Below are 26,518 nucleotides of genomic sequence, written 5' to 3'. Positions count from 1 at the left end.
ATTATTTACATTAACTATAATATTATATTATTCCTCATATCCGTGAATGTACGCGTGTTATTGGATATGATACAAATGATGACAACAAATTAATTTTGTTTAAAACGTTGTACGAATCCCTTATATACTTTTCTAAATTTCGAATTATTTAACTATCTTACCGGCGAGTCTACAGCGCAGCAATAAAACATTTCAATTTTCCCAACTCATTAATATAATAAAACCACTGCATTCAGTTATTGTATCTACACACGTTATGTTCATTATAAATGATGAATGAATACACGGCACCTTTTTAACTGTCCAAAGTTTGGATATATGTAGGGTTGTATGATAATAATAATTGTTATACAAAATTTATAATTAATTGGATTTTATTTTGTATATAACATATCATTTTTACGTCAAAATAGTCTATATAAATATAAAATAAATCAGACCTTCAATTAAATCAATAAGGTGTATTTGTTGTTATTTGAAATAACATTTTTGAAAAAATATACATGATTTCAACTATTTAGTCAAATTATAGAGTGAATTATAAATTATAATGTATGTTAAATAAAATATGTGTACTTTCAACGCATTAATAATATCATTACTAGTTGCATTATTATGCTATCGATTAGTAAATTAAATATTTCGTATAAACTCTCTTCAAAATGTATCTATATATACAAGCTACATGGCCATTGAGTTATATAATAAATATTTATAATTTATAGCATATACTTTGTGTAAATGAAAATAATACATTTACAGAATACCTCAGATAAAATTAAATCGAAGTGTTTCATTTAAGTGATTTAACAAATACACTTATGCATACAGAAAAATTCTAAGTAGACATGCTTCATTAAAAAATATATAATCAAATAAAATTATAATTGAATACAACCAATAAAGTAAATTCAATCAACTTCAAATCATTAATAAAAAGAAAATCAATTACATCTGACACTGTATGGAACTTAATTTCTGGATTAATAAATAAATGTTTAAATTATTTTAAGAAATGCTCAAATACATTTACACAATTTTATTTAACAAAACATAATATTATAATAATTGGGTATTAGGGACTTAGGGTATTATCAGAGAGTAAAAGAAAAAAAATAGATCAGCTATAATATTTTTAGCCTCTGTTTAAAAATAATTTTGATTTTTAATATTTATTAATTGCCCCTATAAGGTATACGAAACGTTGGTTATCACTTATCAGAAACATTCCAAACCTGGAGTCAAGAACTTTATCATGTAAATGAGTAATTACAAAAAAAATTCAGTATTTTCAAAGAGCCACAATGGTTAAGATAAAATAATACACATCATAGCCCGAAATACGAATAATATATTTTATTCTTCCAATTCATTGAGAATTGATAAGCAATAAGCATTAAAAATATAATGGTACGTTTAAAATTAAGAAAAACTGTATTTCATTAATTCATTATTATTATTATTGTTTATACAAATATGATAAATTATTTAATTTGACACAAGAATAAAACAAATTAACTGCTTAATTGACAGTGAATTTCCACGCACAGTTTATTTAAATTTAGAGAGTAATATGAAGTTTTAATTTTAAACACATACATCAAGGCTGATATCATTCAGTTGCCTTTTTCATTAATTTTTTAGTAAAATTCATATTCGAAAATTTTTTTGAAAGTAAAAACAAAATGCATGTAATAATAGAAATGTAGTATTGCGTCCGACGGTCATAGCTACCGCAGGCTGTTTCTTCCTTGAAATAAAAAAAAAAAAAAAATGCGCATAAAATAAATTATACTGTAAAATAATAAAAAAAAATATACCTAATAAAATTTTAATTTATATTTTATGGGTCCGTGTCTATGAATTGATGCATTTTCCAAAAAGCCGTAGATTGCAAGCTAGCAAGACACCCCTGTCATCTTTCACACTGTCACGATTCGTGACCTATTTGCAAATGTCACGATAAAGGTTCATTATGTAATCGATTCGGTCATCGATTGTGTAACTATTCAAAAAAAATCATTTCGATTTGTAATAATAATTTGCATACATCGATTATATTCAATGTTCGTTTTATATCCTTGCTCGCACATATAATAGTATAAGATAAGACTATATTATATCAGGCGCCGCGTATACACGCAGTCATAAAATTGTCGGCGCCGTCAGTTTATGTTTCGGTGCGTTTCGCACTAAAAATAATTCCGTATATTTAATTCAATAGCGTAAAATTATCGGGTATTAAAAATTATACATTTATAATATAGATACGCATAGTTTTATCATATAAGTATTCGCGTGGTAATGGTGTAGTGTTGATGAACCGATAATATTATACCGATCAATCAGTGTAAGTACGTGTGGCGAATGCGTGAGAATAGTGCAGTTTATACGGTTCAAATTTGTATAAGTCAAGAACCTTATTTCTGCAGGGATCAACAAATTGCGGGTCACTGAAAACTTTATCAATTTTTCGTTTTTCAATCATTATTATTTTCATTAAACGAGGATTTTATTCGTTTACATTCGATTCTTTTTATATTTTATCTTTACTTTCTTTAGACAGATAAACACGTGCCTACGTTACATTTTGATGGCCATCAAAAATTTCCGTATTTCTTGAAGAGGCCTTCGAAAATACTAAATTTGACAATCCCTTGGCCATTGCATATATAATTTATATCTACTGAGTGTACGCAATAATGCAAATATACCAACTACATAATGACGTTCGTACCATATACAAAATACCGTACGATACGAACGACTATATTATTTTGAGTTATGAGTTTATGACGTATAGACAACCTATCAAATATTCGAAGTTGCCCCGTTTTCCGTCGAGTGTTTTGTTAATATTTATTTTCTGTAAGTATACGTTTAAAATATTACTCACTTGACTATAGTGACGTATTTCCTGGAGCTGGTCGGTTAAATATATCGGCGGCAGACGTCGTTCGCATGCCTTTTGTTCGAACGCGCGACAATAATACATGGCGACAAAGGCAATGGCAATATAATAATACATTAATACGTATATCGATGCGAACACACACACTATTACTACCTACTACTACCATACGGTCTAAACGTTTTCCCGTCAAAAACACAACCGGACGTAACGAATGTGGTATATAATATACGTGTACCTAACATACACTGCAGTGTGTCAGGAGCAGATAAACCGTACATAGAATATAATATATACGAGTTTATAGGTACAAAAGACGTGTGCTGGTGCGGAGAACGTTTCCAGCGGCGATTGCGACAGACCAAGACGATGGTATTATAATGACATTGCGTGTTTTTGTTGTTGTTGGTTTTTTGAATTTCGTCCAACCGGGTTCACACTACTACGCTTTATATGTTTTTTCACACGATCAATGATCATATATATATATATATATATATATATAATATATTTATATACCGAGCACGTACGTACATATATAATATAGTGTAAGTGTAATTTAATATTATGATGATAATATACAACTTGACATGTACATCATGCGCGCGTCGGCAAAACGTTAGACTGCAACAGAGCTTTTTATCGGACCAAAAACAACAACGAAAAACCCTGCAAACCCAAACACGACGATTTCTTTGAAAAATGTCTTTGGGCTGAGGAGGGGTTGGAAAATGAAAATTCCGTAACTCTATCTTGTCAAGACACGTTACGCCATTACAATAATATAATATTATGTAAATAATATTACTGCAGCTGCAGTACACACACACATAATATTTATTATGATAATATAATATTATTGTAAATAATATGCACTGCAACGCCGATGCAGTGTGCAACTACTATTATAATATGATCACGTCATAATAGTACCATAATAATATTATAGTGTAGGTATACTACGGTAATACGTACGGCCGACGGCGGCGTGAACGACCGGAAATCGGTGTACGCGTCATCGGGATCGGCGATTTACATAATACGAAAATTATACGAATCGCGCAGGAAACCGGCGGAGGACGGAAGCGGCATCCACGTACGTATGTCCAACAGGTAGTTGTTTCGAGCGCCGAGCAACAGTTAACGCCGACAACGAAAACGATTTACTCGCATCGCAAAGCAGGCCTTTAAAAATACAATAACTTATTGTGTGCGTGTGATACAATATTTTTATAATACGATTGTAAACATCGCGAGTGTGTTGCAATATTATGTCTCACGAGTGGACGGACGGATGACCGTGGCGACGGTTTTTGCGTGTATACACCGCGGACGCCGAGCAGAAGCTAACCGAACCTGCAGAACGCGCGTGTTGTACACGGTGCGGTACGCGAAGACGAGTGAGGCCCGAGGGTTATTTCTACCACTGGCGGTGGGCACAGACTGCGCGTGTGGTGGATACGTCGGCGTATCGCTGTCGCCGCCGCCGCCGCCGAGGTGTGGTGATCCGAGCACGCGCCTTACGTTCGGCACTATATACCACGGTTGCAGTGCAGTACACAATTATTATAGGTACGAGTACGAGTGATGGTCCGTTCGTATCACCACCACACGGCCCCGATTCGATGACTTTTAGTTCGTTTTTTTTTTTTTTTGTAGTTCATTCGACCGACGACGGTGACGCAATGATATTACGTATCGTCATAACCATAAGCCTCGTCATGCTGTTCGACAGTCGTATGCAGAATAGGATTTTTACGGTACATATTATACTCCTCCGCCCAACGACGATAATATTGCAGCAACAGGTCAACATCGCCACGCGTGATTAGGCAGCGACGATGTTAGTGATGAATCCGAAAACACCAGAGTGACAAATGTAGAAAATAAACAGCGAGTATGGTCATCGGCCCAAACTAAAATGATTATTATAAATTACATTGCATCCCATCTATATATAAGTATCCCCGTCGTCCACTCAACCTTTGACAAATATCCATCGCGAGTGACGAATATATACTCGAAATAGTTGGGGTGGCGATCATTTTTTGGGTCTAGTGCCAAATTTTTGCAATTTTTGATCATTTTTCCCGTGCACGAAGTTTGTAAACACTAAATAAAAAATATAAAATATTGTGATAATATAATAACATAATCAATTTTACATAATATAGGAATATTGTAACTTTTAAAATGTTTATAATTTATTTCTTTGAATTTTTTAAAATAAAATTTAAAAAATAGCATAATTTTTCGCATGCCCTTGAAATTTGAGAAAACGTGCCACTTCGGCACGCTTGTCGTGGGTTTGCCACCCCTGATATATATTGTATACTGATCAACATCAATGCCCCTCTCCGATACCAGAGATTTCGTATTCTCGCTTAGTCGTGTGTTTATATGTGCGTGCGTTTTATGTATGATGTATACCTATGCTCTGTACGTGGACCATCGTAGGTTTGAGGTGACAACTCTTGGAGTTTCATGCTGCACGTGTAATTTGTTCGTTCCCTTCCGCCACTTCCGGTTTACGTTTCCGCTTTTCGCATTCGGTTGATTTCATCACGCCGACACCGCGCAAACAATGCTCACTAATATTGTTATTAGTATAGCACCAGTACACGTTCGTATGAAAATTATAGATGGTAATTGAAATATATTATGTACCGTATATTATATGGTAGGTTCATTATTGGTCGGTATGTGTATATGAACACTACTGTATTTGTGCTGTGTGTAGGTGGTCGATAATAATTATAAAAAATTTACGTACTTTTTATTGATATTTGTACATGCAGTATTATACAGAGCACGTAGTACGCTAGTACATATTGTGTACTATATATGTATGGATATCATACTGTGGGATAATACTCAGCTATTACTAAAATAACTTCTATCGTACAAAAATAACCTATCCCTTTTTGCCCAAATGTGATAAAACCATTTCCTGATAATAATTGCATTTTTTTTTTACCGCAGTTTTATTTTCAATATTTTGTGAAACGTAATATCTCAAAATAATTTTTTTTGGTAATTTCTTATTTCTTATTGCACTACACGAAGGTATTTTTTTTACTATATAGCAAATAAGTTTAATAAATCCATTAATAATTACCCAGAAAGCAGGGATTTCCGTGAAAAGGTGGTTAGTTTGGTTAATAGTCCTTTTACTCTCCAAAATGTTTGTATTCATCATAATAAATAATAATACTATAGATAGGTATTTGCTATTTATCAAGAGGTCATTAAAAAAATGTAATTAAACATGTGTGGTTAAATTCCATACGTATGTAGCTCATGCTTAGTTAATTCTTCTCCATTTTATTGTTGGATTATATTGTCGGTTTTAATTGACGTCCTTTTATTTTCTTATCTTAAGGAAAGTGATATAAATGGATCCTATTTAATTAAATATAAAAATCAATTTAGACTTCTTGTTTTACAGCAAACATACATATATATGTAGAGAGAGAGAATTACAATAAAAACTTTAATTAATGAATGTTTTAAATGACCTAAAAGGCCACAAGCATTTATTGTCACTATAATATATATACAGATAATATTGTTAGATACAGCCTATAAAAAAAACCTGTTACTCGTACAGTCGTATTAGTTATAATTTATAAGTTATAATTTTTAAGTCTTTTAGTTAAAAATGTTATAAGTTATAACAAATTAATTTATGATTAATAAACCTAAAATTATACTTAGGAGTTTTTGGACAAATATATCTAAGCAATAATAACTATAAATAAACCATTTCAAACATAAATTATTTTGAGTCATGCTTCCACCAAATCGTTAACCGTAAAATCATAGGTAAAAAGAATGCTAATATTACATATCAAAAATAGGAAAATAATTTAATATGATTGGTAAAACAGAGGAATGTAAAATAAGTAAATAAGTAGGTAAAAAAGATTACAATAACAACATCATATTATATATTTCACTTTTTATCATATGACTTTTTCGTGTTATTTGATGTATCTGAATGTTGCACTTCGAAGGCGGTTGCCGTCATTAGCTCGGTTCTATTTGATTTCGACGACTTAATATTTGAAATTGAGTAATTTACTTCAACTGATTTACTAACTATTAGATTTTTTTTGTCACTTCTATTTAATATATAATTATACTCACCCAAGACTTTAAGTTCTTTTAAACCATCAATGTTAGTTAATATACAGGTGTAACAATTTTAATTTATGTACAATTTAAAACCATTTATTTTCCCTCTTTTCACTGGTTTATAAAACGATAGTAAATTACTTAACTAATTTCAGAACTTTGCCCCGTTCTGACCTGTACCGACGTAATTTATTTTATTGGATTTTTCATATTTTATATAATATTATACTTATACACGAAACACGAAACGAAAATATATTGTTGGCCATGCGTAACCGAATGGTCTAATAATTTCTAATAAAATTTACAAACTATGAGTAACGGTGATAAGTAGTGAGACCTTATATTATATACAATAATAATTTTCTAACATTTCCAGTTTCGTCTATACCTACTCCATACGCCTAAGTATTATGCACTAGTATATTATTCAATCGTGATTTTCCAGCATGGCAACATTGCACGAAATAACAGTAGGAAATAGTTTTATATAAAATGGTAATATCACCTATATAAGCACCGTACGCAATCGTACGCAATGACACCCATTAAATTGGTCTCGAATCGGGGAAACGAATTTAGTTTCACCAGATCATAGAATTAATGTAAGTTTATGTCATTATTATAAAGTTATGAATTATAAATATAAATTTTATCACCATGGTGTAAGCTATTCATGGTACTCTTATAATACAAGAAATAATAATATAAGACCTCGTGCAAGAATCGTCACCGACATAGATATTATAAGAATGGATAGGACACGCGTATACTGGCTCCACAAGAGGTTGCGGTCTTTTTTGAGGAAGAGAGAAAGTTCAATATCTATGAGAGGGATAGACCATAAGAGTTCTTTTTTGAGGTTAGGTCACTAAAATTAATAATTTAAGATACTAATGTTATCTTTGATAAAAATTTGAAATAACAATATATTTTACATTTACACTATATTATAGATTTATATTGCTTTAAAATTGTATAATTCTTATTAGTTTATAATATTAAGTATCTGATTGCTAACTGTTTGCTACATTTATAAAAAAAAAATGAAATCTTTATAACCTTAAAAATGTTATCACTTTATTCTCAGTTAAAAAACTCGATGTCCTATCCATTCTTATATAATCTATGTTCGCCGATCGTACGTAACGGAAAATTGGTCGAAATATTTAATGGACGCCTTCGAGAGATTAATTTCGAAGAAAAATAATAAATAATATAACATCATACAACGGCCGTAGCCATTTTCTTCCATAAACAAGATACCATTTTCCTCTACTGTCTAAAAAAAAAAAAAAATGATAAATAAATAGACTACCTATAATATTATATTTTTTTTATAATTATAGTATAGAATATAGATAGTACAGTGCATTTCAACAAAAGATGAATACCTGTTTAAATAAAATAAAAATTAAACATAATATATGAATAATTATTTTACTTTTTGTGATTGCTGAAACTAGCGATTTTCAACAGTCGATACAAGAATGTAATCAATAATCATCAACCAATAAGCGCTAACTGTGACCAGCGATTCTCAAACTTTTATGAACACTGTACCACTTTTTACTAATACATTTTTTGGGTTCCCTTTCTTAGTTACTAAACTAAAATATATATTATTTATTACTATCATCTATTTTAATCTAAAAGTTTGTTGGTCAGTCTCGTACCACTCAAAATATTTTGAGTACCCCCAAGGCCCAAGGGGTACGCGTAACACAGTTTGAGAATCTCTGCTATAGACTTACTCTATCTTTTTAATACTTTATACTACGAAGTGTAATACTATAACACTGGCTAAAATATTGGAGGAAAATAGTCATAACTTTAGTCGAAAATAATGTGGTAGAAAATGGACAGTGGAGGAAAACAGTATCTCGTTTTTGGAGGAAAATGGAATCACCCTATACAACCGTGGTATTACAACGGCTGCTTCGGCGCCGCCGAAAATTCAGGGAAAGTTCGTACGCACGTGTGATGTGCGAAAGTCAAACGACGATTTCGGACGCACCAGTTGCACATGTATAGTTACCACAAGTACCTATGACCAGATAACATAATATATACTAACACGGGTAACGCGTATTATAAAGCCAGATTCCCTGCTACGTCGTGCGTCGTGTCGCGCGAAGACGTGTTATAACTATGGTTACAATTGGTAACCCTATTGGGTCAAAAGTTTTCAAGTATTCAATTCTTGGTATCCTCGTTTTAAACTTGATTATACCACCATACAAAAAGTGAGACCAGAATGTGTTTTGACCGACACGACGTAGCTGCAGTGAATCCGGCTTTATTGTTATTAGAGGAGAGCGGTTTCGGGGCGTAGTCCATGGCGGTCGTTTTATTTTATTTTTTTCGTTGTATTTTTTTTCTACTTTCGGAAAACGCCACCCCGTCGTCGTCGCGTAACAATGCGCACGCTCGATTATACTTTATAGCGTGCCCGATTCATTTTTTACTCGAAACGCGAAAGAAAATTGATGAACCGCAGTCGTCTATCCATCTAGAACTGATTTTATAATATATTACAAAGCCACATACGTACTCACAGCGGACAATCGCGTGAACACTATGCATGAGTAATGCATACATTAGATGTGCATAATAGCATCACTGCATGAAGTATGAACCGCACGGAAACGTCGAAACCGACATGTACTGGGGGAACGCGACGAATTAAAGATATTTGGATGGCTTTAAAAAAAAAATAATAATAATTTTAAAGAAAACCCCAGCAGTTACGAATCGATTGTATTTTTCGCTACATATAATATAACGGAAAACTCGTTTCCGCTTAATCCGCGTACGGCGACGATGAGTAAAGCCTGTTCACGTGACATAATAACACACACACGCTCGTGTTGATATAATACGTATATACATATTATTTTATTAAATTTATGTATACAAATTACAAAGACCGTCGTCGTTCTTTCACGAGCAAAACGTGTGTGATCGCATAATGTATAGCGGTGTATACCGACTATTATAATATAATGTTTAATATATATTATTTTATTATATATATATGAGCGCGCTAAGCTTGTCGTGAAAACGAAAACGTTTTCAAAGGACACGTCGAATTCGACTATATATTGGGCGCGCTTTAGTATAATATAATACAGTATTATATACGTGTGGGCGCGGGTGTGTGTATTGCTAATACGACGACGACGTCGACGGCGCTTTCTAATCGAATTAATGGACAGCTAGTCCTACATTGAACGCGCGTCGCGCCAGTCCATTAACGTCGGGGGATTAAGTGATTCCATAAATTATGGAGGTGAAACGATCCAGCTGCCGAGATCTGTAGTGTGTCGTGTATCGGTTTTTCTCGAGTCACACGGTAGTCAACGAGCGCAGACGACGATGTTTTCTCGCATCTGCAGTGTCGTATGTATATGTGTAAACGTAACGTACCTATATTGTATGTAAGCTTGTAAATTATACGGAATATCTAAAATACTTAAAATACCCGACGTTTTTCTCACATGGTTTATTTGCTGCAGGAGTCCGCAGGCGAACCGAGCAATTATGAATCGGATTGACACGAATAGACGTGATGACGTGCTATTGTACTATTGATGGTGCCTTGGTACTTATCGGATCCATCACAAACTTATATACCTACAAGATGAGGTACTCATCGCGATATAAAATAAATATATTGTTTCACCATTCGATCGGCTGGCAAATTCAAATGAATATAATATATATATATTATATATCGCCATATTTCAATACTTCACACAAGTACCTATAATAAATATAGGTGGCTTATAGTTTTTACATTTTTCCGGTCCGAGAAATGATGGTGGACTGCAAGCTTCAGTTATTTTGTGTTCGTTTTAAGAGGACGTGATGCCCGCTTGTGTTGTCTCCGTCTTACAAGTGCGTAACACAGTAAATTTTACGTTCAGCAGATCACGTTTAGAGCTCCGTTAGTTTATAAATTAGAGTGAATTGACCTCTTATAAAATTTAAAGATAAAAATATTATGTAGACGACCTCGTGGGCTTTTAACTTTATTTTAATTTTGAAACGATTTAAAAGTATTTTAAAATTGTAAATATTTTGCACATCTTATAATACTTATAACAGTTATAAATCTATAGTAAAAAGCCCATGAGATCGTCTATATAATATTCTTAACTTTAAATTTTACTCTTCTTCAATTCACTTTCATTTTTAAACTAACGGAGCTCTAAACGTGATCTGATGAACGTAAAATTTGTTATGTTACGCACTTGTACGACGGAGACAACACATGCAGGTATAACATCCTCTTAATCAGGATACCTTATCTCGTATGATACCTATACCATAGGGAATATATTATAGAAATGGGCAAGTGGCCTTTCACAACATTCGTTTAGCGACCTAATTTTAGGTGGAAAATTTCGCTTAAATCACATTTGTATAACAAGATTCATTCTTTATTATTATTTTGAGCTAACACTGTTTCCCCGGGTTAAACCTAATTATTTTTGGTACTCAAACATTCGACTCTTTCACACTGTTGACAGTATTATTATATAAATATAAGTAACTTATATATCTATAAGCTATTGTAGATTCAATTGTTTTTAAAATAAATTTATCAATGTTTTGATTTATATAGAATTTAAAGTATTTAATTTTGTACGAAAATATTCATGTAAATGTTATTTTTTATTAATTTTGAACATAGTTTTTTCTATAATGCATCGTTATATAATGTTTAAATTATCATATTAAAGTACAGCACATATTATAAATGATAATAATGCCACTTACAATCCTAACAGAACATTTTTTTACACTCCTCATTCAACGTAGTTCTAATCATGCAATATCAAACATTCAAATATTAAATTCGAATGACCATTACAAATTCTAAGAACTTTCATCACTAACTTCACTAGAGCCGTTTTTGTCGTTTCACTTGTTTTTTCTGAGTTCTGTTCCATACATTTTCTAAATTAATTGGTTGCCGCATTCGTTATGCTTAATTTTATTCCTGTTTCACAATTCAAGGTGGTATTTATTTAGTTTCGTGTTACGCCCGCGTATAATTTATAATCCACAATTATATTGTATAAATTAATATAATATATTATGTAGATGCGTACACGTACAATACTATGATAATATACAACCTTTTATATACCACAGTTCTGTATATGTGTGTGGAATTGGAGATTTTTATTAGTATTCTTTTTTTAGGACTTTAAATGATGATTACCGAAAATACCAGTCGCTCATTCCTAAATATAGTTGTCCAGTTTAAACATGATATAAACAATATAGGTACTATAGCTGTTTATAGTGCTTTAAAATATATGATAGGTAACTACGGCTTACGAAAAAATGTTATAAGAAATTGGCGGAAATGGGGTCCATCTCATAGATGCCTCCAACAAAAAAGTCCACACTAGCGACTAGCCCCTTGAAATAAATTGAAAAATAGTTTTAATATTTTTAATTTTATTTACGAACTTGTCCATATAAAAAGGTTGAGGTAGGTGTATATTAAAAATAATATCACCGACTTTTTAATATTTTGACTAAAAAATTCCTTATTTTAAATGAACGATTTGTGTAAAACAAAGAATAATACGTAGGAAATCCGACCTCTAATCGCCACGGTGGTTACAACTTTACAAGTATTTAAACATTTTGGGTATCCAATGTATAGATCAATATTACTTAAACATAAATGCTGTATTTAATTTGAATTTTTTGTGAATTTTTTAGTACAAAATAATTTCCAAATTCTCGTAACTCATAATCTTTGAATACCGGATGAATTGTTGTGGACGTGCCCGTAAAAGTTATTTAATCAATTTAAATACTTTGGTCAAGAATCGGTTATTGTGAATTCATAATAATAAATATAACATACTGTAGCTCAGCGTAACGTGGTTGCCCGCGCAACGTAATTGAGTGTACGGCGTACGCACCACCCGCTTCCTAATGAAAATAAAATTTTGAAACGTCAATATTTTCAGAAAAATAAAATTTACAAAATGGCTAACAGTAATTTTTTTGGAAATAATTAAATAAAAAAATATATTTGTTACATTTTTTACCAAAACGTTACCTAAAATAAATTAAAAATGAAGTAATTGTAGTTCTTATCTTAGTGAGTATTATTATAAAACCAGAATTTTGACATCTCCATTATTTTGGGAGATATCGCAATGGGTAAGTCGTCGCGGGACAACCTGTATATAGAGTATATATATATATGACATATTATAGGTTATATAGTAGCTACTATATACTACCCTTTATATATTTTTTATTCAGTATAATATTTAATAACAGTATACCTTTATTTAGGCACGTTCAAAAAATACAATTCTGGGTTTCGTGAACAGGTGTTCGTTTCACACGATCCCCATCCCCACTGTATTACAGACAAGACATTTCTAAACTAAAACAATAATTCATGTCGAACATAAAGTTTTGATAAAAAAAAGAGAGAGAAATAGTGTCCAATTAAAAACTTTGAATATTCAAGAATAAATTATGAAGAATATCTATATTTTAACATTTCTATACATATACTTTTCATAAAATCAATAATATGGTTTAACTATTAAATGTCTCGTATCTGTCGGTTATGGTTGCAAAGATGAGAATCGTTGATCATTTTAATAGTGTTTGCACAACTCGTTCGTGCTCCACGAACGGAAATAATAATAATTTACATTTTATTTTCATCTTTTTAAAGTTTAATGTTTATTGACCGCAAATTCTTATTTTAAATGACTTTCTCATAAAACGACTTGATGATGAAATATGATGGAGAAGTGACAACCGTGTTATATCCTCGTTAGAATAAAATATTATATTTTTTATGTACCTACTGTAGTGTGCTGTGCATTTGCAGAATGTTTAGTGCCCAATATTATAGTTTTACATAATATTATATTACATTTAATCAATTTTTTCTCCTATCGGCTAAAATAATGATGATAATAATAATAATAATGTCAAAACAAAGTTTCTTTTAAAACCTTATTCATGGATATAGATGAAAATATTACATGCATAATGCATATCATTTTTGCAAAACATGGGCAGTTCAAACGAGTTGGGCCATCAAACAGATTTTTTTATACATATTTATACGACGAAACAGGTTGTTGAGCCATCTATCACTATCCAATAATGTCACATTATTCGTTTTTCTGTTTTTCGTTTTGGTATCTCAAAAAAAATTGTTTTTGATTTACTGTATTCGCACATAAAAAAAAAAATTCTATAACACTATTAATATAATTAATAATAATTATACAATAAATTATTACTTTGACATACTTCAATAATGCAAATATTATTACATGGTAGATGAAGGGCAGTGTAGGCAATCTATTCATATTATTACTCTATAATCTATGAGTATGACAATAATATGTTTTTATAACAATGTAAATGTATTTCAATACAATAATTCTAATATATTGATTATACGGCGTTATGGGTAGGCTTTTTAAATACAACACTGTCTCCTGTCATTATGTTTTAGGGGTATTACTGTATTAATAATCTATTTATAAAAATTCATCAAACTATGATATAAATGAGTAAATATATATGTATAGAGTAAAATTAGTTAGACAATATTTAGTCTAATACGATCTAATTTTAGATTCTTGAGATTGTAAGACTTGAAAATCAAAAACTGTAGTCAATATTATTTGATATATCGTTAAATCGTATATATAGTAAACATACATATATAATATTACTGTAATAATAATACTATTTTAATTGTTTTTATTATTTTCTTAATATAATTAACACTTTTCTTAAAGTCTGGTACATTAGTATTTGCCTTGAGACAAATTTATAAATTATAAATAGTATGTTTAATAAAATACAGAAAGAACTCCAAATATGATAACAGATCACAGTTGTTTTATTGTATAATCAGTAAACAATATAACGTACATAATTGTTTGTATAATAAACAGAAATGCATGGGTCAACATTAAAAAAAAAAAAAATGATCATAATTTGTATTAAATATCTATAGTTTTCAGAAAACGCAAAAATAATTTTTTTTTTTAAATATTCATTTTTTTAGAGAGTGTGAAAAAATACATAGAGTCTTCTGTAAGTTTAATTGAGATGTTATACTCTCATTTCGATTTTTTTTTTCTCTAAAAAATTAAGTACTTCAGTTTTTTATTTCTACTATTCGAGGATTTAGAGAAGTAAAATCAAAAAAGTGCGTCCATCTCAAGTATACATGACAATAAATTTAAATCTGTTTCAGAAATCTTATAACTTCACTAGATCAATCAGTACAATGGATATATCACATCTAAATATTCCAACTTAACTCACGTGTTCGACTAAAACAGAAAATCATTGTTTACAATCCCGTTAAAGAAAATTATGAATCAATTATCGGTGTTATACGTTACACTTTATGCTTTCACGGAAATAGAAATGGTGTACAGAAAACATAATGTAATACTGAGTGTACGATATTGGAACGCACACACTACACGTGATATTTGAGGAAAAACCTTGAAGTGAATGTTCATAAAAAATATATCCACACCTATTCTATACTCGTGTCTTAAATTACAAATAAATATTTATTGTTTTGCACTTTATGAAATAAAATTAAAAACAATAAAAATAAAATATTGTACCATAATATTATTATGATTTATGATCGTCAAATATTTACATTTAGTAAATTACATTCATAAAGTGTGGTGAATAGGTACAAAAACATTAATACAATTTTAGGAGCAAAATGAACGATTATTTATTCTAGTAATTTTTTACTCAGCAGGATGTAGCATGTAAACCTAAAATAAAATAGAAAATTAGTTAAACAGTAACTGAAAATACTAATAGTCTGAATAACTTATTACATAGGAAACTGTCATAAAAACTGTCGAAGAACGAAAAAAAGATTTTTTTGTCATGGCTACGTTAACGGTCAACCGAAAAGACTATTCCACTCTTTTATCCTGTACTACACTTTCTCTGTATTTCTCTAACTCTTTATTCATGATGAAAGATTGGAACAGAACAAATAGACTGTTTACAGTATTCGCGTCTGCTATTGATATAACCGCCAATTGGAAATCGATAATATGTATGCAATCGAGCGGATTAGATCAGGCAATCAACATAGACCACTGGCGACTACTATCCCTCAGGGATATTATATTATTACTTTAACGGAGGCTAATATTGTTCTGAATTTGCGTGTTGCACGATATTTGTTGACTAAGGTTTTTATAATTTTTTTTTTCATACATACGGGGTGATTCACCGATCATGCTCATTCCTGTATGCTTTTCTTTAAATCCTGGTTCTCGGAAATTTTAAAAATACATAAAAACAGTATTTTTAAATACTTCTTTTAGATGATTTTTTCACCACTGAAAGAGTGCCCTGTGGTGGAAAAAACTTCATTTTTCTAATGCATCTATAAATCAAAATTTGAACAAGTAATTTTAGTTATTTATCTTTATTTAATATTTACCTACCTACTACGAGATAAGTGGGTAAAATTCGTTACTAATGGTTTTATAATTTTACATATAATAAAAAATATATAATATTATAAAATTAATTCTAATACCTATTTATTATAATTGGGACATTTTTATAAATTAAAAAATCTTGTTATAAATTAATAAATAAATGAACATCATTTTCTAATTATCATAATCCCCACATCATTTAAGTTTATTTTCATGGACTATTATCCTTATCACACTAATAATAATAATTCGCAACTATTCTTTCAAATTTCAATTTATATATGAATTTTTAGAACAATCATTTTATGCAAAATTACGAAAAAAATCATCTGCTGAACAATTTATATACCTATATAATGTAAGGTTGGTTTTCATTTGAAAAAAAGTTTGCATCATCACAAAACACTTTTTAATGATAAAAAAATTATAAGTATACATTTAAATTATAGTCCTTACACATAATTAGAATTCTAAAACTTTTGAATTAGATAGCAGCACACTATTTGTTTTTTCTTTCTGGCCTATATGCAACATAACAACTTTAAATTCAGCAGAACTAATCTTGTGTTGGTAGCTAAAAGTATTAGAGTGAAATAATCTACTGTCAAACTTAAATTTAGGAACATTATTCGTGTTTGTAGGTTGGCTTTTTAGGATACTCCAATTTTATATTTTACAAATTCATACTATGGGGTGCTTTTACTTTATGAATCACTCTGTATATATAATATGTACACGCGTTAGCAAATCGCATTTGAAAATAGTGATTATAATAGGATGATAAGGATGAGTAGGAAAAAAGAGGCGGTGGATGGTTCCCTGAGAAACATCGAGTAGATCCCTTGGGAACGCTAAAACTGTTTTCATTTATATATAGGTCAAGTTTTAAGGCGTACACACATACACCACGTACACAGCGGACACGGACGCGTCCGAACCCATATTCTATAGTCATTTTACTATCGTGCGATGTCAACACGTTTTCAAAAAAAAAAAAAATTGTAAAAATGTTGGTTATTTTTACAGATAGGGTGCTGTGAAGAAAGGCGATACGAAATAATGCCATAAACTCGTCGTTTTTATATAAGCAAACTGGAACGACGATGATGGTCTTTATAAGTACCGGTACGTGTGCAACGAATACTGCCAAGTATTAGTGATTTTTCATTTTTCTTTCCAACTGTTTATTAAGGTCGTCTGCTAAAATAGTATAGCCTAGGTTATAGTATGACCTGTATGGTTAATTAAGAATAATATAATTTTTTCTGAACAACTAAAATATTATATTTGTTCACCTCCATATGGCAACAATAGACATTTAAATCGATAAATATGCATTTTTTTAAATATTTAATCAATATTCGTAGACTGTTTATAATTTATATTACAAATTTAATTACATTTGAGATTCTGAACTAGGCATAGTATTAATATTGGTTATACAATAAGAGTCAATAATATATTGCTTATTAAATATTTTAATATAGTTAATTTTTTTTATGCGATTATTAAACAGCTAGATGATTATTATGTACAATTAAAATACGAAAATTGAACATTAGATACTTATAAATAGACCATAAAAAAATTAAATGCTTGAAATTAAAACAGAAAAAATATTCAAATAATTGGGTTATAACTTTATTTTGATGGTTTGCTGTTCGGACACATTTTTATTCGAATAATTAACCAGATAAAATTTTTAGAATATTTCATCAACTATAATAACTATGTGTACAATCTATTTAATATTAATAGTTTAGATATTTAATACAAATGGAACTAAACGCAATGTTAGAATTTTTTAATCAAAATCGTATGGAAAATCCCAAACTAACTAAAATCTACAATAAAGAATAAAACCGTTTTTAACAACAAAATCTTACTGTATAATTAATTCAGAAAATATACTATAAATGCTGATAAACCTTTTTGAATAAAGTTGGATGAGATAAAATTTTTACCATTTTTAAACATAAATAAAATACTAATAATTACTAACTAATTGTTGATCATTTTAATATTTATAACCTAAAAATGAATCTAATAAAAAAAAATTAATTAATTAATTAATTAAAAATAAAATAATAAAATAAATTTCAAAGCCCGAACTCAAATTTTCTGAGGTTCTGTCACTGGACAGTCTCCACTTAATGTGTGACATGTCTTCTTTAAATCACTCATCATTGTTACTTATTGTTTTTGTGTAAACAGATTGTAATATATTTTTAATAAAAAAAAAAAAAACCTAAAAATGAAACATCAAAATAATGTGACGTTGATTAAATAATAAGATCTAAGGTCATGGGTGAAACCTAATAAACGCATTTTAAGATCATTTACTCATAAATATATTTTATAAGCACTTTAAATATTTTAAATGTCTTATATCTAAAAGCTAGGTACCTATAACTGAGCTCTGATCACAATTGTTTTCCGACTGCATTGATTACATTATTAACAAATTTAAAGAAATCCACTTATTACAGTGACCCAAGTTCTGTGAGGTACAACATAGCTGCCATAACTTTTACTTATCCAGTAATATCAAGTAATGAGATTTTATACACAATTAAGTTTCTTGCACTTAACATTTGTTTTATTTTAAAACAATACAATTAACAACATGGTATATAATGGAGTTCTTTATTTCGTTCTTCTTAGTGTAAGACAATATTATACTATTATTTTAAATATAAAAAAATCAAAATCATCATTAAAATAAATTATTTTGAGGCGAACTCGGCTCCCTTATTTTTTTTTACACATTAAGAGGGTAGAATTCTAGTAGGATTATTCTACTCTAAATATGATCACAATAATGATAAATTTAACGAATCATCTTAAAAATATTTCATATATATTTTTTAAATACTTTAATAAATAAAGTAAAATACTAGATGGTCTGTATTAGAGAGGCTTTACCGTAGATTTAGTAGCAATTTTATAAATATATATGAAAACTAGTATGTGAACCTTGTGAACAAATATAATTTGATAAATATTTATATAATATACCAACCAAATGTACATAATAAGATGAGTATAGGTACTTTATCTGTGAATGATATGGTGATTTTATCTACTTGATTCCCAATAAAAAAATTTACAGAATTAACAAATGTTATTTTATAAAAATGTACTGCTCACGTGGAATCTTACACATATGATATTATTTGAAAAATAAATGAAAAATGTATGAACGTAATAATCGTATTAAGTATTAATTTGTGTTAATAAAATACATTAAGGAGGTTAGAATAGAATACAGATACATTCGAATAAAAAAATATAACCATAAAAATGTTTGATAATAATTCTATGGTAACTTCTCAATGAATCGATTATACAATTAGACTTGAGTATTTATTATGAGAAATAAGCTACGTGCCTTGACAAAATAAAGACAAATTTAGACAGAAAAGAATTCGTCACGGAATTCGTGTCTGTAATTAAAAATTCCTTTAGTTTCGTAAAAATTAATCAATTGTTCAATACATTTGAAAATATATTAAAGAATTGCTATACCATTATATATAATTAATACAAGAGCCTGAAAGTCAATATTAATAAACCGTATGGAACCTATTAAGAAAATTACATTTGAATTACAAACAAGTTAATATTTTTTCGATTTATGGGTTTTTATAAATTACATAAAAATGTTTTATTTTCCTCCTTCGTAAAACCCAATTTTTGGTTGATCGAGGTATAGTGTATAATGTATATACCATACATGGTACATAGTATATACATTACACACAGTATTCACGTAATGTATAAATATATGTACATACATATAATATCATAATACCTAAAGCAATAAAATATATATATTGGTTTGGATTTACTTTTAGGTAACATAAATGATCAACTAAAATATACCATTTTTATCCAGCATATTTCCCCGTTTTTAGCCATCAAATCTTCCTCATTTTATATCGATTTAACTATTCATAACTCTTTATTTCATAAATTCCCTCTACCGAAGAACTTAATATTTTTATTATTTACTAGCTGATCCCCGTGCACTTCGTTGTCCGTTAAAAATACCAACTTTATATGATTAAAATGCTGTCTTTAATTCGCCGTTCAATGACCATTGATGTGATTCATGTAACATGTAAACTTCCCGTAACAAATTCCCGTGAATTTACCATATCTTAATCTTACAGGACTAAAATTATATTCAATCATAATATTTTCTCGAATTTTTAGCTTTGTAAAGGTGAAACAATTTTTAAAATTGGTACCTCATAACAAATTGGTCATATCTTATTCGTCCATATTAAATCGTATAACCAATAGCAACCCCACATAATAAACAAAAATATATTTATATTTATTATATTTTAAGTACGCGTATATTATACTTACACGTCTTACACCAAAATTAATTTCTAACGGAACATTCTCGGCCTGGGCTTAATTTTTAACGCATCGAATATTATTACATTATATAAAGCTTCCCAGACACCCAGTGAACTATTATAACATATTTTACATTAAAACCTTCCGTAATAATTTTACGTATTTTTAAATAACAGATTCATAAATGTCTTATAAATTCTTAAGTTCCGACTTAACCAATGGACTTTTAAAAAATGTTTAAAGCCTTTTACGATAAATGAACAATTCAACAAAAAAATAATTTTTAAATTCGAACCGGTAGTTCCTGAGATTAGTGCGTCCAAACTTTTATAACTCTTCAGCTTTATAATATTATTTGTATAGATTATTATATTTTGTAAATAACATTTAAAAATTAATATTTATTTCTGGTATATATACCTAAAATATGTTATTCTTTATAATATAAAAATCATAAAAACATTACTTCATATGCCTATGAAATAAAAGTGTTTCCAATAGATAAGTTAACATTTCATAGCGCCGTAAAACTAATGTTGTTTTTCAGTAAATCTTGATATTAGATAAAAATTAACGTGAATTAAATTGAACAAGAACATGTGTTTTGAGAAATATTTCCCAAAATGCCTTCAAAAGGCTAATGATGTTGGCTGTTTAAAATGGATAATTGGGAAATGAAAATTATCTTTACATGTCCGCATAAATAATTTTATAATAATTGTAATTTCTTCCTAAATGTGTAAAAATACTATATTATGATGGATACCTTTTTTTTGTTGATAGAAACCTGTCTCCTATAGGCTATACGAAACTATAATATTTAATAATAATATAAGTAAGTTAAATGTTTACATATATACTAAATTACTAAAGTAATAATAAATAAACAAATAGTCTCATTAAATGGAGTCATGAATACATTCAAGAGTACTTTTTTAATATTTAAAAAAATGTAATAAAAAGCTAATCTAGTGCATACGTTATAAGATAGCTATCAGTGGTCGATAAAATATGTTTGCATAATATAGTTGAAACTTGAAATAGAAATGTTAAAATTTTAAATCAGTAATATTGCATTCTAAAAACAATTAGGTATTCAAATTTCAAAGTTGCTTAAATAGTAAGACAAGTATATTTTTATTCATAGAAACAAATATTTTGTTTTGAGCTGAAAATTATAAAAATAATAAAATGAAATAAAACAAGTTAAAATTATTTTAATTAAATTTTAAGGCTCTACTATCATAATTTTATTAATCGTAGTAAAAATATATGATATGGGCATACATTTGTATACTTATTGTTTGTAAAATAATAATTTAAAAAAGCATTTATGAATATGGTGAATTCTACTAACAATTTTGAATAAAATGGACGCATATTGTAACATGGACATTTCTGAGCTCTTTGACCCCATGGAAAAACATTTTATTTTTTTAACTATACATTTTTATAGGTATAATTAATAATATTATTAAAATGTTTGAAAATCTTACATATCTACGACATACAATATACGAGGATACAATTTGTAAGACCTTGTGGATAAATATGTTTAAACATGATAATGAATAAACCTATTATATTTAAAATATCGTTGAATCATAGTATTTACTCTAATCTATTTGTAATAAATCTATTTTTTCTAAACATAATTCTTTGATTAAGAAATAATTATAATATAATGTATAATTATTTTTATTATTATCATGTTATTAGACATTTTTATACTGTAACACAAAATTGTGATACATCATAATCTGTACATGTCAAATACAATAACACTTATTATAAGTATTATTCAGAAATAAATTAATTTTGAATGACTAAGATATTTTAATGCTATGCAATATATTATGAATTAAATGAGTTGCTTAAAAAAATTTTATCATTTTTTAGAGTTAAAATTACAATGAAGAAATATAATGCCAAAAAAATGAAATTATTTAATTAGACATTACATAATAAACTTGATATAATTAAATGAGTCAATCCATTTTTTATTCATTCCTGTTTTGGTGTTAATTTTTTTTTAGTGTCAATTAAAAAAAAATATTATTACATGATTAATAAATAAATGTCAGTTTTCCAATTAAAATTAAAATTGATCACATAATTTCATGTCCTTTGAGAATTTAGTAAGTTTCATCTTTTATTTTTTAATTGAAAAATGATTCTTTTTAAAGGAATTTCTTATATACACTCAAAACTTAATAATATCATTAACATCAACCTGTTTTAAAAACCGTAATTCTATTGAAGTAAAACAAACATTTGTAGATCCTTATTTATAATCTATTATATATTTTATTGTATTTTTTCATTATTTCGGAAGTGTCATATTACATTATTTAACCTTAAGGCCTTCAATTATATTATGCACTGATTTCTAAATTATAAATTACTATTGTACAGTCAATGTGTAGTAATGCAAATATTAATCAATAACCCAAAACATCAAAAAATATATTATTATTTATTGTGTTAAAAGTTAAATATATATATTGCATGATGCAAATTATGTGTGTTATACTTATACATATCAATTTAAAAATAATACAGATCCTGTACCTATTCATTTCATATGCCTATGTTTAGGTATAATATAATATAAGTATCCGATATGGCGATACTAATATTTGATTTGAACGTTTACTTTACTCAATATAACCTGTACCTATCAACTATTTTACATGTATACATAAATCAATCCAATAGCTTGACTAAGTACTAGAGGATATTATTATTTTTTAATAGAATGCTATTGTGTATTATTGGTCTATCACAAACTGTGTACTAGGTACTCTATAACAAAATATCCTTGTAAGCTTTTAAGAATCATCTCAATTGACTCAATTTATCAATTTATCGTAATATAATATAATATAATATAATATAATTTCAAATATAAAATTAATATTGTTGTCTAATTGTATAATATAATTTATAAAAAAAGAGAGGATCCCGTCTCTCTGTATTCTGTCATTAATCTTAAATTTTTGGTTATTGGCTTAATGAAAATCTGAAAATATCGTTCAAGACTATTGTAATATTTTGTAATATTATATAGTTTCCACGGGAAGGAAATTCTACGTAATACCAACGCACTCTAGTAATGTATTCGTGAATACAATTTTCCAATACACCAAACAACCAAAGTAAACACACTTGCTGTTTTAGAGATAAAGAAAACAGACCATCAGAGATGATATCAAATTATCATTTTTACGTAAGTAATCAACAAATAATTAAAAAAATTATTTTCCTTTTGGATTATATTGATGATAAACAATTGTAACGTTAGGTAAGTACTCACAACAATTATAAATGAAAATCTAGTTTTCACTCTAATATTTTTTAATAATTTTTAAATGCAGTACTACATAAGATTATATGTCGATATCAACTTAAAAGTTGATGTAAAGACGTTTACAAGTAAAATATATTTATGTGGATGTAGATTTCATGCATTATTGAAATCGATTTACAAATTTATTCAGGTAGAAATTGATATGAATGGATTAGTAAAAATAAAATGGAAAATATGTTTTTTTAAATTGTAAAATTTACTACTTGTATGAATGACCCGATTTAACCTATTGACCTAATAACAAAATGTTAGTATGCAATTGTATTACAATGGTAAATAATAAATTGTGGTTTTTATGGTCTAGTTTGTAAGCTAATCATACATGATATGATTTACTATGGAAAATTGTATATTTTATGTTTGGATTAAATAGTCGACCACGTACGCGGAAGTTTCAGATTTTGTATACACACGTGAAGGGCGAGATGAAAATACCCATCCGAAGGTCTACACTAACGAATGACCTACTACTATAACACTAATACTACCACTACTATATTGATACATAGTTAGATTATATTTTAATCGCAAAGTTATCGTCATCTAAGACTTCTATATACGTATGCCTCGATAGATTCTAAATCTACCAAAACAACAGCTACGATACTCTAAGTTTTTTGTTAGTAGGTCATTCGACTCACCTTCCATTGACAAAGTTCAGTTCACGAGTGTATGTATGTGTGTATAATAAAATAAATTATGTTAATAGACCGCGAGGTTCGTAAAATGGCTACGTTACTCGAACGGGTAGTTGTCACGTGAATTAAAAGTGATAAAAAAAAAAAAAATGAAACAATAATACGTTCTCAACGTAAATGTAAACAATGAATAATAGAGTGAAATATATAAAACGTTAGAATTTCGGAAGCACCGCGCAATTTAATGTAAAACGTAAAACTTATCGTACAGAACAACAACTAATCAATATAACGAATAAAATTATAATATTGTATTATAATATTCGTTGATGAAAAAATTATCAAAACATGATAAATCCTCAATCCTTATACACGCGTTTTACTACGATAATCGTAAACGATTTTTACTCCTTCTCTTTGGAGTTGTCTCGGCGTTTTTTTTTTTTTTTTTGCGTGTAGCGGTTCATAATTCGACGCATTCCTGCGCAATGTCCCTAGTCGAGATTTGCCCCCACCAGTCGTCCGACCAAAAAGGGGTTTTGTCAGCGCGCACGTGCGGGAGCTTCCCTTGCGCACAATAGGTGTCAGTGTGCCAGTGTGCGTGTGTGTGTGTGTGTACAACACGCGATGTATAACATTATACGTACAAACACGAGAGCAAACGGTGCACACACGACACCCCCGCGACGTCCGCGGAGCATTATATTCACTTGGACGATGGCGTGAGTCAATTAGATCAAAATTTTCTTTTCCGTCTACTCACATTTTTTTTTTTTTTTGCCCACCCCGCTATGACTCCTAATTCCGGATAAAGCGTGGGCGATACGGTGCAGTTCGTTTTCTGTCATCCGAACATGCGCCTTAACTCCTGCACACCGCCGACGAATATACGGAACACGTCGATATTGACGCTTATATTCACCCCACCGTATTTTTGGGAAAACGGCGAGCGGTGTCCTGCAGCGAACAGGTCATCGTGACAGCTGAGTATATCGATACAGTGTGACCGAGCACAACAGAATTGTTGATCTAATACGATATTATAAAGATTAACGGTTCTAAACCTAAAAATATTCAGGATTTATAAAAATCTGAATCCCAAATAAACATTTTTTTTAACACGACAATCGGTTTAATAACGGTTCATTTTGTTTATTAAAAATGTATGGTGCTTTTTATGAGAACTATAATTATAATTATAATGAACTATAAACATTTAATGATACACAAAAATATATTATGTGCCCACTGTAATTACTTTTATTAGCTACCAATTATAATTATTGTGTTTTAAATATCTTCTCTAATGAGACGATCGCTGATGTTTTGAATGGACGAAGACGTCAATATCACACTCCATGTTGGTAACTTTAAGTCTAAAATAGATTTCTACGTTCAATTCATTTATACACTCATTCGTTTTTTGTATAAATACCTATATATAATAGGTAATTAATAAGTGTGAAAATGTATTTTTTGCACAGATATAATATGTTTCAACATTAGAACTTAGAAACTACTGTACTGCTAGTCTGGACAACGCCTATATTTATTTTTAATAATAATTCAAATTTCTTTG

At 29.1% G+C, this 26,518-nt stretch overlaps 1 protein-coding gene and 1 long non-coding RNA gene across 6 annotated transcripts in view; one reads left to right on the top strand and one right to left on the bottom strand.

The window, feature by feature from the left end:
- The window catches only part of LOC107167351 (uncharacterized), a 62,940-nt gene extending 37,544 nt beyond the window's left edge, over positions 1 to 25,396 (bottom strand). The window contains exons 1-2 of one of the 5 annotated variants that reach the window (XM_089221569.1): positions 24,943 to 25,396; positions 16,335 to 16,502 (exon numbers count right to left, since the gene is read on the bottom strand). The gene's annotated coding sequence lies outside the window, so the exon portion shown is untranslated. Of the gene's footprint in view, positions 1 to 2,896; positions 3,731 to 3,844; positions 4,039 to 16,334; positions 16,503 to 24,942 lie in introns of those variants that run through there. The other 4 variants (XM_015516364.2, XM_015516367.2, XM_015516368.2 and 1 more) reach the window with 4 other exon arrangements.
- Positions 25,397 to 25,550: 154 nt separating this feature from the next.
- Positions 25,551 to 26,066, top strand: LOC149058972 (uncharacterized). The gene is made up of 2 exons (XR_016190577.1): positions 25,551 to 25,661; positions 25,754 to 26,066. It is a non-coding gene; the product is annotated as an uncharacterized LOC149058972 (long non-coding RNA).
- Positions 26,067 to 26,518: the final 452 nt, after the last annotated feature.

Source organism: Diuraphis noxia, unplaced genomic scaffold, assembly GCF_037042655.1.
Source record: "Diuraphis noxia isolate RWA-SAM2 unplaced genomic scaffold, SU_Dnox_SAM2 contig0002, whole genome shotgun sequence".
Taxonomy (NCBI): Eukaryota; Metazoa; Arthropoda; class Insecta; order Hemiptera; family Aphididae; genus Diuraphis; species Diuraphis noxia.
This window is presented reverse-complemented; position numbering and strand designations above follow the sequence as displayed.